The sequence below is a fragment of the Orcinus orca genome, chromosome 2 (genome assembly GCF_937001465.1).
Source record: "Orcinus orca chromosome 2, mOrcOrc1.1, whole genome shotgun sequence".
Lineage (NCBI taxonomy): Eukaryota > Metazoa > Chordata > Mammalia > Artiodactyla > Delphinidae > Orcinus > Orcinus orca.
The window spans coordinates 176,857,694-176,870,069 of record NC_064560.1 but is presented as its reverse complement, the minus strand read 5'-3'; the positions used below and the strand labels follow the sequence as shown (position 1 = coordinate 176,870,069).

General features: G+C 40.9%; 1 pseudogene; it reads left to right on the top strand.

Annotated features, from left to right (window-relative positions):
• The first annotated feature begins 7,528 nt into the window (after positions 1-7,528).
• LOC101284958 (cyclin-dependent kinase 1-like) lies at positions 7,529-11,948 on the top strand (annotated as a pseudogene).
• The last annotated feature ends 428 nt before the right edge of the window (positions 11,949-12,376 follow it).

Sequence of the window (12,376 nt, the reverse complement as noted above, 5' to 3'; positions counted from 1 at the left end):
TACCTTTAAGTAGAGTACAGTCTCATGGAGAAGGCAGACCCAGAGTTACAGTCCTACATAGCTGCTTGTCTCATCTCCTCTGTGGGATCCCTGAAGGTAAAGGCAAAACTCCAATCCTTCTTTTATGTCCACCACAGAGCTGAGCACACAGTGGGTGCCCAAGAGATTACACTGAACTTGAATCAGTAAGGAAGGAGAGCTTCTCTGAGAACTCATCTCCACAAAGGCAACTGCCATGCTTCTAGGACTCCACTGGGCAACTTCTTTTATGAAGTGATGGTAAAAGTAAATGGTATTTGTTATAGATAACTAATGAGAACCTACTGTAGAGCACAGGGAACTCTACTCGGTGCTCTGTGGTGACCTAAATGGGAAGGAAATCCAAAAAAGAGGGCATACATGTATACGTATGGCTGATTCACTTTGCTGTACAGCAGAAACTGACACAGCAGTGTAAAGCAACTAGACTCCAATAAAAAAATAAATAAATAAAATAAAATAAACATATCTAGGTTCTGAGTGGGAAAAAAAAAGTATCTTATGGTTACAAGTGACAGAAACCTTCACTTAAACTGACTTAAAAAGTATAAAAAGACTAAAAAGACTTAGAGTAAAAAGAAATTGATAGCTCATGTCACTGAAGAGCCCAGGTGACCACAATGATGGAAGCCAACTGAAAGACAACCCCCGTCCCCCAGCAGTGCTCAAAGCTGGAATAGTCTGAGCAACAAAATAAATAAAGTAGCATTGGATTCTATCCCACACTTGTATAAATAAATGATTGAAGACATATATGGGGGAGAAGAGAAATCTCCCATACAGAAGAATCCCAAATAATTTATGTAGATACTCCATCCTCAAAAAGAAGCAACACAAATCCCCACTCCTTAAGCATGGGCTGCACATACTGACTTCTTTCCAAAAAGAACGGTATGGAAAGGGCAATAAAAGAATAATTTGACAGTGTCCAGCCATTGTAAAGTGAGGCATCCTTAAGGTTTTTTGAAAGAGTGTTTAAAGAATAAATATAATCATTCCTTAAGTAAATAAATAAATAGCTTGACAGTGGAGAAACCTGACAGACCCCACCTCAGCCAGGTGATCAAGGTCAGCAACAGCAGTGATGTCATGTTGACCGTAGGCACCCTTGATATGTGATGAGAATGACACTTGGCTTCTGTGGTCTTCCTCCAAACACATACAACCACAGCCTAATCATGAGAAAATCATCAGGCAAATGCCAATTAAGGGGCCTTTTACAGAATATCTGACCAGTATTCGCCAAAAGTGTCAAAGTCACCAAAAACAAGGAAAGTCTGAGAAACTGTCACAGCCAAGAGGAGTCTACATGGACTGTGGTGTCCAGGATGGGCCCCTGAAACGGAAAAGGGCATTAGGGGACGACTAAGAAAACGTGAATAAAATATGGACTTCATTCAATAATAATGTACCAATATTAGTTCATTAACTGAGATAAATGTGCCACACGAATGTAAGATGTTAATAATAGGAGAAACTGGGTGTGACGTCTATGGGAATTCTCTGTACTGTTTTCACAATGTTTCTGTAATTCTAAAACTATTTTAAAATAAATAAGGTTATATTAATTAAAAGTAAATGGTGGGGGCTTCCCTGGTGGTGCAGTGGTTGAGAGTCCGCCTGCTGAGGCAGGGGACATGGGTTCGTGCCCCGGTCCGGGAAGATCCCACAGGCCGCGGAGCAGCTGGGCCCGTGAGCCATGGCCGCTGAGCCTGTGCGTCCAGAGCCTGTGCTCTGCAACGGGAGAGGCCACAACTGTGAGAGGCCCGCGTACCGCAAAAAAAAAAAAAAAAAAAAAGTAAATGGTATTTGTTTTTATTTGAAAAACATTAAAAGATGGCAACCCTACATAAGTTACCCTACTTTTTTTTTAACTATTGTTCCATAAAATCCAAAAATCCACAACCCACTGCTTGAATAGTGAAAGTACAGGAAAGGAAAGAGGGAGGGGGCCAAGAAACACATTAAAACTATTAGGAAGTAATGAAGACTTTGCAAAAATAATTATCAACAACAAACAGGCTAGGGAATACTTGGAAAATGTGTAATACATACAAAATCACTAAATCTTAAAAGTCTGCATTACTGAGTCTTTGGGTGGGAATATACTAAGGCGCTAACATTCTTGAAAAGTAATGAAGAACAGAGGGACAGGAGCGTGGGAAGACAGGTGGAGGTTTACACCCTCCTAAGCCAGAAGAAAACAAGAGCCCTAAATGGGCATGGTTTAAGAAGGCTAGCTTTAGCATTTCGAAGAAACAATGGAAGAGAGTTTAAAATGTTTAAACAACAAAGATGAATAGAGGTCCCCTCGACCACAAGATAACAGAGCAGAGACGCAGTTGCCAGTTTGAATCAGGAGGCAGAATCCACTGTATCATCACTCAGAAATGCTCAGTAAATAGTAGCAGTGGTTGTTAGTATCATTACTGACACATCGAGCTCCCCTGACCATACAGTCTTTTTCTTTCCTCTCCTTTGACTTGAACTAGTATTACATGTGGCATTTATACACAAGCCTTGAAAAGAACCAAGCTGATGGCTAGGAAAGTTTCCCAAGGATTCTGTCCTTACCATTCACACAAGAAGAGTGACCAAAGACGGGGGAGCACAATCCAGGGCAGCAAAAGGAGGTCAGGCCAGTGCATTTCAAAAGGGCACCTCGGTTTAGAGTCTATACAGTTCTAAACCCACATCAGGACACGCTCCACCCAGCCTCTCCTTCCAGCACCCTGCGGCCCACCCCACCCCATCGAACATAATTCTCCAGCAGCACACTTTCCTACTCACCCTTGCCAGCCACCAAAAAACTGAGGAGGGCTTCCCTGGTGGCGAAGTGGTTAAGAATCCGTCTGCCAATGCAGGGGACACGGCTTCCAGCCCTGGTCCGGGAAGATCCCACATGCTGCGGAGCAACAAAGCCCGTGCACCACAACTACTGAGCCTGTGCTCTAGAGCCCGTGAGCCACAACTACTGAAGCCCGCCCGCCACCGCAATGAGAAGCCCGCGCACCACAATGAAGAGTAGCCCCTGCTGGCCGCAACTAGAGAAAGCCTGTGCGCAGGAACAAAGACCCAACTCAGCCAAAAATATATAAATAAATAAATTTATTTAAAAAAAAAAAAAACACCTGAGGAATCTGGGCTAAATACAAGCATAAGGCTTCCCCAGTGTGGAAGGGGGCCCAGGAGCCAACAGCCCATTTTGGGAGGTAGGGTGGTAGCAACTTACATCTGGTGAGCCAAGAAGCCGGGAAAGACCAAGACCATCTCCACAGCTGGTGCTGGTCAACCTTCGGCGAAAGTGTTAAAACCGAGACTAGAGTCTGTAAAGACAGCATTTCCTTAGCCAAGTTTGAACTTTGCCAAAGAGGCTCAAGGCCTTTGATGTAGTTAATTTTAGGTCACAGCTCTGGTCCACCCAGCCCTGAGGAAATTGGGGCTTCATGGAAGAGTTCCATCCACGGGCCCTGGAAAGACCCACAGACCTCAAGGCCAGCCACAGAATAGAGGAGATGATCTCTATTGACCTATATACAGGGTCCAAGAACTTGAAAATGTGAGGAATGAGGGTAATGAGTCTGTCTTCTAAAGATTGAGCAAAGATATGCAAAGCCTGCCTGGTGATATTAACATATCTATACATGGAATGTGTTCATTAAAGGGGAAATCTCTTAAGGTGGTAGTTTATCAAATTGTCCTGACTCCTGTATAGGTGGTAAAATCAACTAGTGAGTTACCAGCATTTTTTAAAAAATGAAATAACATAGAATAGAAAATATGATTGCATCACATGTAATAATAGTAAGTATTGTTTATTGTTTTCATGAAGTGTGTGTGTGTACATGTGTACTGGTCTCAATTTAAAATGTATCTCTTTACTGTTAGTTTTTTTTGACAGTGACTGCTTTCAAGTAAATATTGGTAGCGTCTAACAAAGTTTTAGTCAAACTAGTCATTCATTTATTCATTCATGCACAGCACTCCTATTATGTGCCAGGCCTCCACAGGGCACTGAGAATACAACACTAATAGTCACAATAGTACAGTTCTTGTTATATATTTGGCACACCTCGAAGTTCCTTATATATGCAAATGTATTAGCCCTCGAAACAAGCCTATGAGATAGTTTCCATGATTATCAACATCTTGTTCAGATGAGTAACTTGCTCAACTCCTCATAGCTAGTAAGTGGCAGAGCTGGAATTTGAACCGTTCAGTCTAGCTGCAGAATCTCTTCTCTTATCCACCAAGCAATAGTACCCAAGGACTTGTCCTATTTCTCCCAACAATATCTTTGTTGCAGCAATGAATTGTATTAACCCGAGGCCACTACAGGTTGCACCTGTGTCACTAACTCCCCTGGTCTGAACTGCTGTGCTAGCAAGTCAAATGGAGGCTTATACTTAGGCTTCCCGAGAAGTCTGCCATAAGAGACAGAATACACTGCCCAGAGTACCCTTTCCCCTGGGCATTTCCAGCCACACAAATCAATGGCCTGGCATTCTCTCAACACAAATTATGTGCATTCATGTCCATGAGCTTCATGAGCTGACAGATCAGTATTTGGGGCTGCAAGCCCAAGGGTCAGTCTAGGCCACAGAGACTTCAACAAAGGAAATGCCCCTGAACAGCTGTATGCCCTTGTCTAAGTTACCTTTCTGTGCCTCAGTTTCCTCAACTATGCGATAGGGATAATAACAGTATCTACCTCATAATATTGTTGTAAGAATTTAATGAAATAGGAAATGTAAGCAAATGCCTGGTATTTAGTAAGTGCTTATTAAATGTTTGCTAGCTATTATTATTTATTGGGCACTTTGCTAGTATCAAATTTATCAACCAATGCAAGAGAGAATGTGTAAGCAATATTGTGCCTACAGCATTCTATGCCGGGTTAGAGGAGTTCAGGGAAGAGGTACTTAAGTTAACCAGCAAATTTCAGAGAGAAGATATTATTTTGAGATGAGTCTTGAGGACTGAACCAACAGGTGAAGAATGAAGGAAAGGACATTCCATCCAGACAGACAGAGTGAACAACTTGGCAGAGACACAGAGGACCTTCGTGTGCAAAACCACCAAAAAAATCTCCAGCAAAAATTCCTGCAGCACAAGTTTTTCCAAAGTTGTTTCAGGCATTGAAATATATATGCAATGTGCATTTTACATATACTCACTTCAAGGCAAATGAAAACCTCAGCCCTAAAAGAAACTTAAGGGAAAAAGCATCAGTCCCTAAATACATTAGAAACAGGAATCTCTCCCATAAAGCTGGACGTGCTTTAGAGAATTGGGCTCCCAGACCTAGGAACTTGTTAGAAATGCAGATTCTCGGCCTCCCCCCGACCTACTGAATCAGAAATTCTAGAGGTAGGGCCCAGCCATCTGGGTTTAGAGAAATTTGCCAAGAAGGAAACAAAGATAAAAGCAACAGCAGTCCAGGCAACAGCTCCTGTGAAGAGCTATGCTCCCTGTAACCAGAGCCAGGCACAATTTACACAGTGGCTAAATAGCTCAGGCTCTGTAAACCCATTGACCTGGGTTTGAACCCCAGTTTTGGTGCCTGATGCCTGCTACTTCCCTTAACCACTGCATTCTCATCTGCAAAATAGAGATAATGATTCCTCCCTCTTAAGATTGTTCTCAGGACTTGGTAAGATGGTACCTATAAGGCACTGCACAGAGCAGCTCATTAAGTGCGAGCCAGTATGCCTAAAGGGGAACTCAAGCAAATTCATCCTCTCCAAGAGTGATAACGTCTCCATGAGTTCTAACAGCTTTTGGAACAGCAGCCTTCAAGTTGGGGTACACATGCTGTTGGGGGTATAAGAGGACTTGGTTTGGGGACATGGATAGACTGATAAAGATCAATTTCCAAATCTTCATTTTCCCTACAGACTCCCCTAAAATTGATCTGCCTGCAGCTGGGGCACCAGGCAAGTTCTCCTTCCACATCTTCCCTATCTTCTCTTTCACAGTAGCCCTCCTCCCACTTACCAAAAGCAAGACATAGTGCTCACACATCCCAAATCTTACTATGTGTCCTGGAGGACAAACTTCCAGGGCTCCAAACAGGGAATAAATAGAAATATTGAGGTTGTGAATGTCTCTAATGAGAGGGGAAAATCCATTTGCAAATGAGCAACTCAAATGACTGGTTACAATTTCTTTTCCAAGTCAGGCGTTTTCCACATAATCAAATGGGGACCTAATTTGCGCTGTCAGCTGATAGATCATTAAAACAAATTTTTGATGATAGACCACTATGTGATTTTTAATATATGACTTGGAAGCAGTTCAAATAATTCAAATGTAACAATTTTCCTTACATTTCCACTTACTTATGTGAACGTTTTCAGCACTTTAACCTTTTATTTTAATTGAAATATGTTACGCTAGTTTCAGGTGTACAATGTAATGATTCAATACTAGTACAGATTGCAAAATGATGACAATAAGTCTAGTTAACATCCGTCAGCACTTATGTCTTAATAAACAAAAACTTGGCTTGCAACTGATGTCGAACTGTCTCAATCAAGCAATAAGTAATATTCACCCACAGATACATGATACAAGTTTTTAAAATGCCATCCATCTCACAGCAGATGCATTTCCAATGAATTTCACTTCTGTGTTTAACAATTCCATATCAAAATTATAATATATCTATGTTGCTTTTCTCAATTACATAGTATAATAATTTTAATGATAATTCAATCCAGAAGGAATGTTTTAATATTTAAAGCCTTTTAGGCACATGAAATGTTTTAAAATGCTGTTTCAATCTATATGTATGTTTTTGTTGCAGAGAAGCGTAATACAGAAATCGATAAAAAACTTTCAAGCATAAAAATATATTACATGAGGATAAAATTCTGTGGGGAAAGTGGAATGAAAATGTGAGATCAAGGAGAAAAAGCAATGATGTAAAATTTTCTGACTACTAAAGAAAAGCTCTTTTGTATATTTTTAAACAGAAGACAGTAGTATCAAATCATTATGGTATTTAGACTGGAAACTTTAAAAAGGGCAATGTAAAGGTTTATTTAAAATTTTTTAAATTTCAGTATTTATTATTTGCCCAAAATTACATTCTTTGTAATTTTTATGTAAAGTTATAGTAACTGTAGATACCAAGTTAAAAATGTACAAGGGGGTACACTGCCTCTCAAATTTTTTTCAGGGGATATGCAAGGAAAACATGCGAATACCTCTGCTCTAGAAAATCTCCCCCTTATTGTTCTTCTCTTTCTTCAGTAGGTGAATATATTAAACAGAAGTGACATTCTCAGCGCTATATGGCATGCTAAGAAGCATTCCAGAGGAGGAACCATCGCTGTCTCTGTTTTCAAAAACTCACCACCTAGTTGAACCAACCAGAAAAAAGTGATGCAAAGCAACTGAGGTATGTGGCAGACACTGGTCTTGCCCACCTGGTGCTCACGCACTCCGGTATCCTTGCTAAGCAAATCCAGACTAGGACAGCAATATGCCAGGTAAATACTCATTTTTTCAGCCTCCCTTCCCCTGAGGGGTGAACACGTGACAAAATTCTAGCTGGTGAAACATAAGTAAAGACCTGAGGGCTTCTGGGAAAGCTTTTGCTTTCCTAATAAAACCATATAGATGAGACTAGCTCTGCCTGTCCTTTCTTCTTCCTAACTTGAATGCAGATGCAATGCCTGGAGCTACAGCACTTATGCCAAAACTATGAGGCAACAAGCATGAGAACAAAGGCAACACACTAAGGATGGCAATATGGACACATGGAAAGATCCTGGGTCCCTGATGGCATAGCTGAGCAGTGAACTAATGCCAGCAAGGGCTTACCTCTAGATCTTCTACTACATTAAATACATGTATACACATATTTCAATTGCTGTAAACCAGTGCTAACTGGATATCCCAGTTACTTGTACTGTGTAACAAGCTACTCTAAAAGTGCCATTAAAATGAGTCATTTTATTAAGCTCACAGATTTTGCAGGTCAGGAATTCAGACAGGGTCCATCTGGAATGGTCTGTCTTTACTGCATGATATCCAGAGCCTCTGTTGAGAAGACTCAACCGGGTGAGTGACTCAAACACCCAGGAACTAGAATAGCTGGCCCTGGAGAATCCATTTCCATGAAAACTTCTTCACTCCTGTGTCTGGTACCCAGGCTAGAATGATAAAAGACTGGGCTCAGATGGGACTGTTGACCAAGTGCCAACACATGTGGCCTCTCCATGTGGCTTAGGCTTTTCACAGCACAATGGCTGGGTTCTGAGAGCAAGCATTCCAAGAGACCTAGAAGGAAGCTGCATGGATTTGTATGATCCAGGCTCATGCAGGAATCAGTGTCATTTCTACAGTACTCAGCTGGTCGAAGCAGTCACCAGATTCAAGGAGACGAGACACAGATGCCAGCTCTCAATTAGAGGCGTAAAAAGAACTTGCAACCATTTTTCTTTAAAACACCACATCGGTTGAGGTATTTTTCCTTGCAAATTAACACATTCCTAACTGATACAATGGATGATATAAGATAACATAAAGTGGATGCGAAGTTGAACCGTACAAGTAGGCTATTGAACTCAAAGGAGGAAGAGATAATGAGAATCAAGAAAGCCTTCATTATAAACACTGATTGAGGGCCTGTAAGTGCACAGCCCAGAATAAAATGCCAAGAGGACTGCAAAAATACTGCAAGACTCCATATCTATCCCCCATGCTAGATATGAGTTCAGATCTCAATCTGCTATTCTCAACCAACATGGCTTTGGAAAATCCTAGCTGAGCCTCAGTTTGTGTATCAGCAAAAAGGAGAGCATATGCCAAGGTTAGGGTGAGCTCTAAATAAAATAGAATGAGAAGGGCCTAGCATGGTGCATGTCACTCAGGAAGTGTTCAATAAATGCTACGCATGTGTTTATTTATTAAAAGAACTTACCCATGTGGGAAAATTGAATGAGTATCTACAATTGACAGAGTTAGTATCCCCCAAACATAAGTCAGAGCCCCAAACCCACCTTATGGACTCAGCAAGGTTTACTGACATTTGTTTTGTACAGAGCTTAGAGGACTTAGACCAATTTCTCTGGAGGAAAACTAAAACAGACTTGAGAAGATCTTCTGATGTCTAGGCTGATGTCAAGTCTTTTCCGTGCAAGCCCATCCCGACCCCTGCTACCAGTTTAGAAAAATCTATAGCATTTCTCACAAGAGGCCAACCATTCCAATCTGGGATAAGTTTTCTAAATATTAGATCTGAAATGATTTATGTTATCCCTAAATGCATTGGGCCACAATCTTCCTGCATGGATTAAGTCATACCATCTATTTTTAGCAGCTGGCTCATTCAGTCCATTTCCTTACTATAAATACCTGAGTGCACTCGTTTTAAAGTAGATCTCTTTTGTCATCTGATTGTCCCAGTCTAGGTTAGAGGGGAATCGAGGAGAGAATGGAAAATGAGACAAAGAATAGAGAAAGAGAGACTGCAATGCTCTACTCTGCGCAGCAGCTATTTTCACAGACTCATAGATCCCTAGCGGCCTGAACACAGGAGAAAGCCAAGAGGGTCTAGCCCTTCTCAGTGTGTTAACCTTGAGAAGGTGGCAGCTATCTGGGACTCGATGGAGCCACCCAGACTCTTTCCTATCATTTCATCCACTGAAAGTTTCCTTTTCATAATCCCATGTCTCAGTCTCCCAATTCCTAACACACTGACACTAACCCCAGCCCCCGAGGCAGGCCAAGAGAGGTTTCTCCTGGTCTTAATGCCCTTGAGTGAAAAAAAATTATTATAATATTTCATACCCATCTCCCTGGAGTCTCGAAGAAGGGGACACTGAGCTCTCGACAAATACGGATCAAAGCATTAAGAGGAAACAGGCCAGAGTCAAATTAAGGAGTGGGTCTGCCGGGCAGCTGCATGGAGCACTACTACACAAGGAAAGATACGTTCAAACATCACTGGATGCCGGTGTGTCGCTGGAAATTAAGGCGATAGATAGAGGAAAAATGCAAGTTCGAAACTCTTCTCAGGAAAGTAGAATGTGTGGTTAAAGGAATACTGCAAAATGATCCTGAAGTTGTAGCTAAGACCTCTAAGGGCCATGATTTCAATAGTGAATATTTGTCGTTTAAGGTAGCTAATATCTTAATATTCTCCCTATTTTGAGGTTTCTACCAGCAGTCCTCCTTCTCCATTCTCTTTTCACTTTCCCAGTTTTCAACTCCTCCTCCGAATTAAAGCTAAACAAACTTTTTTTTTTTTTTTGCGGTACGCGGGCCTCTCACTGTTGTGGCCTCTCCCGTTGCGGAGCATAGGCTCCAGACACGCAGGCTCAGCGGCCATGGCTCACAGGCCCAGCCGCTCCGCGGCATGTGGGATCTTCCCAGACCGGGGCACGAACCCGTGTCCCCTGCATCGGCAGGTGGACCCTCAACCACTGCGCCACCAGGGAAACCCTGAACAAACATTTTGATTGAACAAATATATTGATTCGGGGGGGCAAGAAATTATCAACACTCTACCAAGATTCCCACATGTCTCAGTCTGGACACTTCCCCCAAGGATCTCAAAGGGGTACAAAAACCCACTTATCCAAGTTTCAAGCACCAAGGAAGCACTGTGCTCCCAAAAGCAGCCAATGGGAGCAGAGTCTCCTGGCCTCTCTCAGATGAAATGCAAATGTGCCTCAAATAATAGAAAAATATTCATCAAATGTTTTCAAAAACAATTCATACATGATGATCCAGTGGGTTTTATCTCAGGAATGCAAGGCTGGTTTAACATTCAAATATCAATCAATGTAATTCAACATACTAACAGAACAAAAAAGAAGAAAACAATTATCTCAATAGACTCAGAAAGATTATTAGAAAAGTATTGATAATAAAAGCTCTCAGGGCTCTTGGAAGTTGAGGAAGAGCGACGCAGATATGATGGCTGCATCACTGCCTCCACCACCCCTCTGACACCTCCAACCACATCCTCTACCATCACAGAATGATAATCCAGTATCTACCATTCCTATTTAGTAATTGTGGATGATTATTCCAAAATAGAGAAAGTTGGAGAAGTATCTATGGAATTATGTGTAAGGGTAGACACAAAACTACAGGTCAAGTGGTAGCCATGAAAAAATCAGACTAGAAAGTAAAGAGGAAGTGTTCCTAGTGCCTCAACTCAGGAAATTTCTCTTTTAGAACTCTGTCATCCAAACATAGTCAATCTTCAAATGTGGTTATGCAAGAATCCAGGTTACATCTCATCTTTGAATTCTGTGGATCTCAAAAGTACTTGGATTCTATCCCTCCAGGTCTGTTCATGGATTCTTCACTTGTTAAGAGTTATTTGTAATAAACCCTACAAGGGATTGTGTTTTGTCAGCCTAGAAGATCTCTTCACAGAGATTTAAACCCTCAAAATCCATTGATAACAAAGGAACAATTAAACTAGTTGACTTTGGCTTTGCCAGAGCTTCTGGAATACCTATTAGAGTATACATACATGAGTTAGTAACACTCTGGTAGAGATCTCCAGAAGTACTGCTGGGGTCAGCTCACTACTCGACTCCAGTTGACATGTGGCATATAGACACCATATTTGCAGAATTAACAACAAAGAAGCCACTTTTCTATGGGACTTCAGAAGTTGATCAACTCTTTAAAATATTCAGAACTTTGGGCCCCCCCAGTAATGAAGCATGGCCAGAAGTGGCATCTTTACAGGACTATAAGAATACATTTCCCAAGTGAAAACCAGGAAGCTAGCATCCCATGTCAAAAGCTTGGTTGAAAATGGCTTGGATTTGCTTTCAAAAACATTAGTTTATAATCCTGTCAAAGAAATTGCTGACAAAATAAAACTGAGCTACCCATATTTTAATGGTTTAGACAATCATATTAAGAAGGTGTAGCGTTCTGACAAAAAGTTTCCACATGTATCAAGAACAGATTGTTCTATTTTTACTGTTAACTCTATTTTTATCCCATGTATTTTTCTTTTCTTTGTTGTAAAGTTTAAGCCATACTTCATCTTCTAATTTCAGGTATAACTTAAAATGTAAATACTGTTCTATATGAATTTAAATGTAATTCTGTATATGTGTGTAGATCTCACTGTAACAACTATTTTTTACTATAATAAAACTATAAATCTAGTATTGATGACAAAAAAATGAGAAAAAAAATTTAAACCTTTTAGTAAATTAAGAACAGAAGAAAACTTCTTCAGTCTGATAAAGGGCATCTTGGAAAAACCTACAACTAACATCACACTGATTGAATGGCTTTCCCCTTAAGATCAAGAACAAGGCAAGAATATCTGCTCTCACCTTTTTTTTTT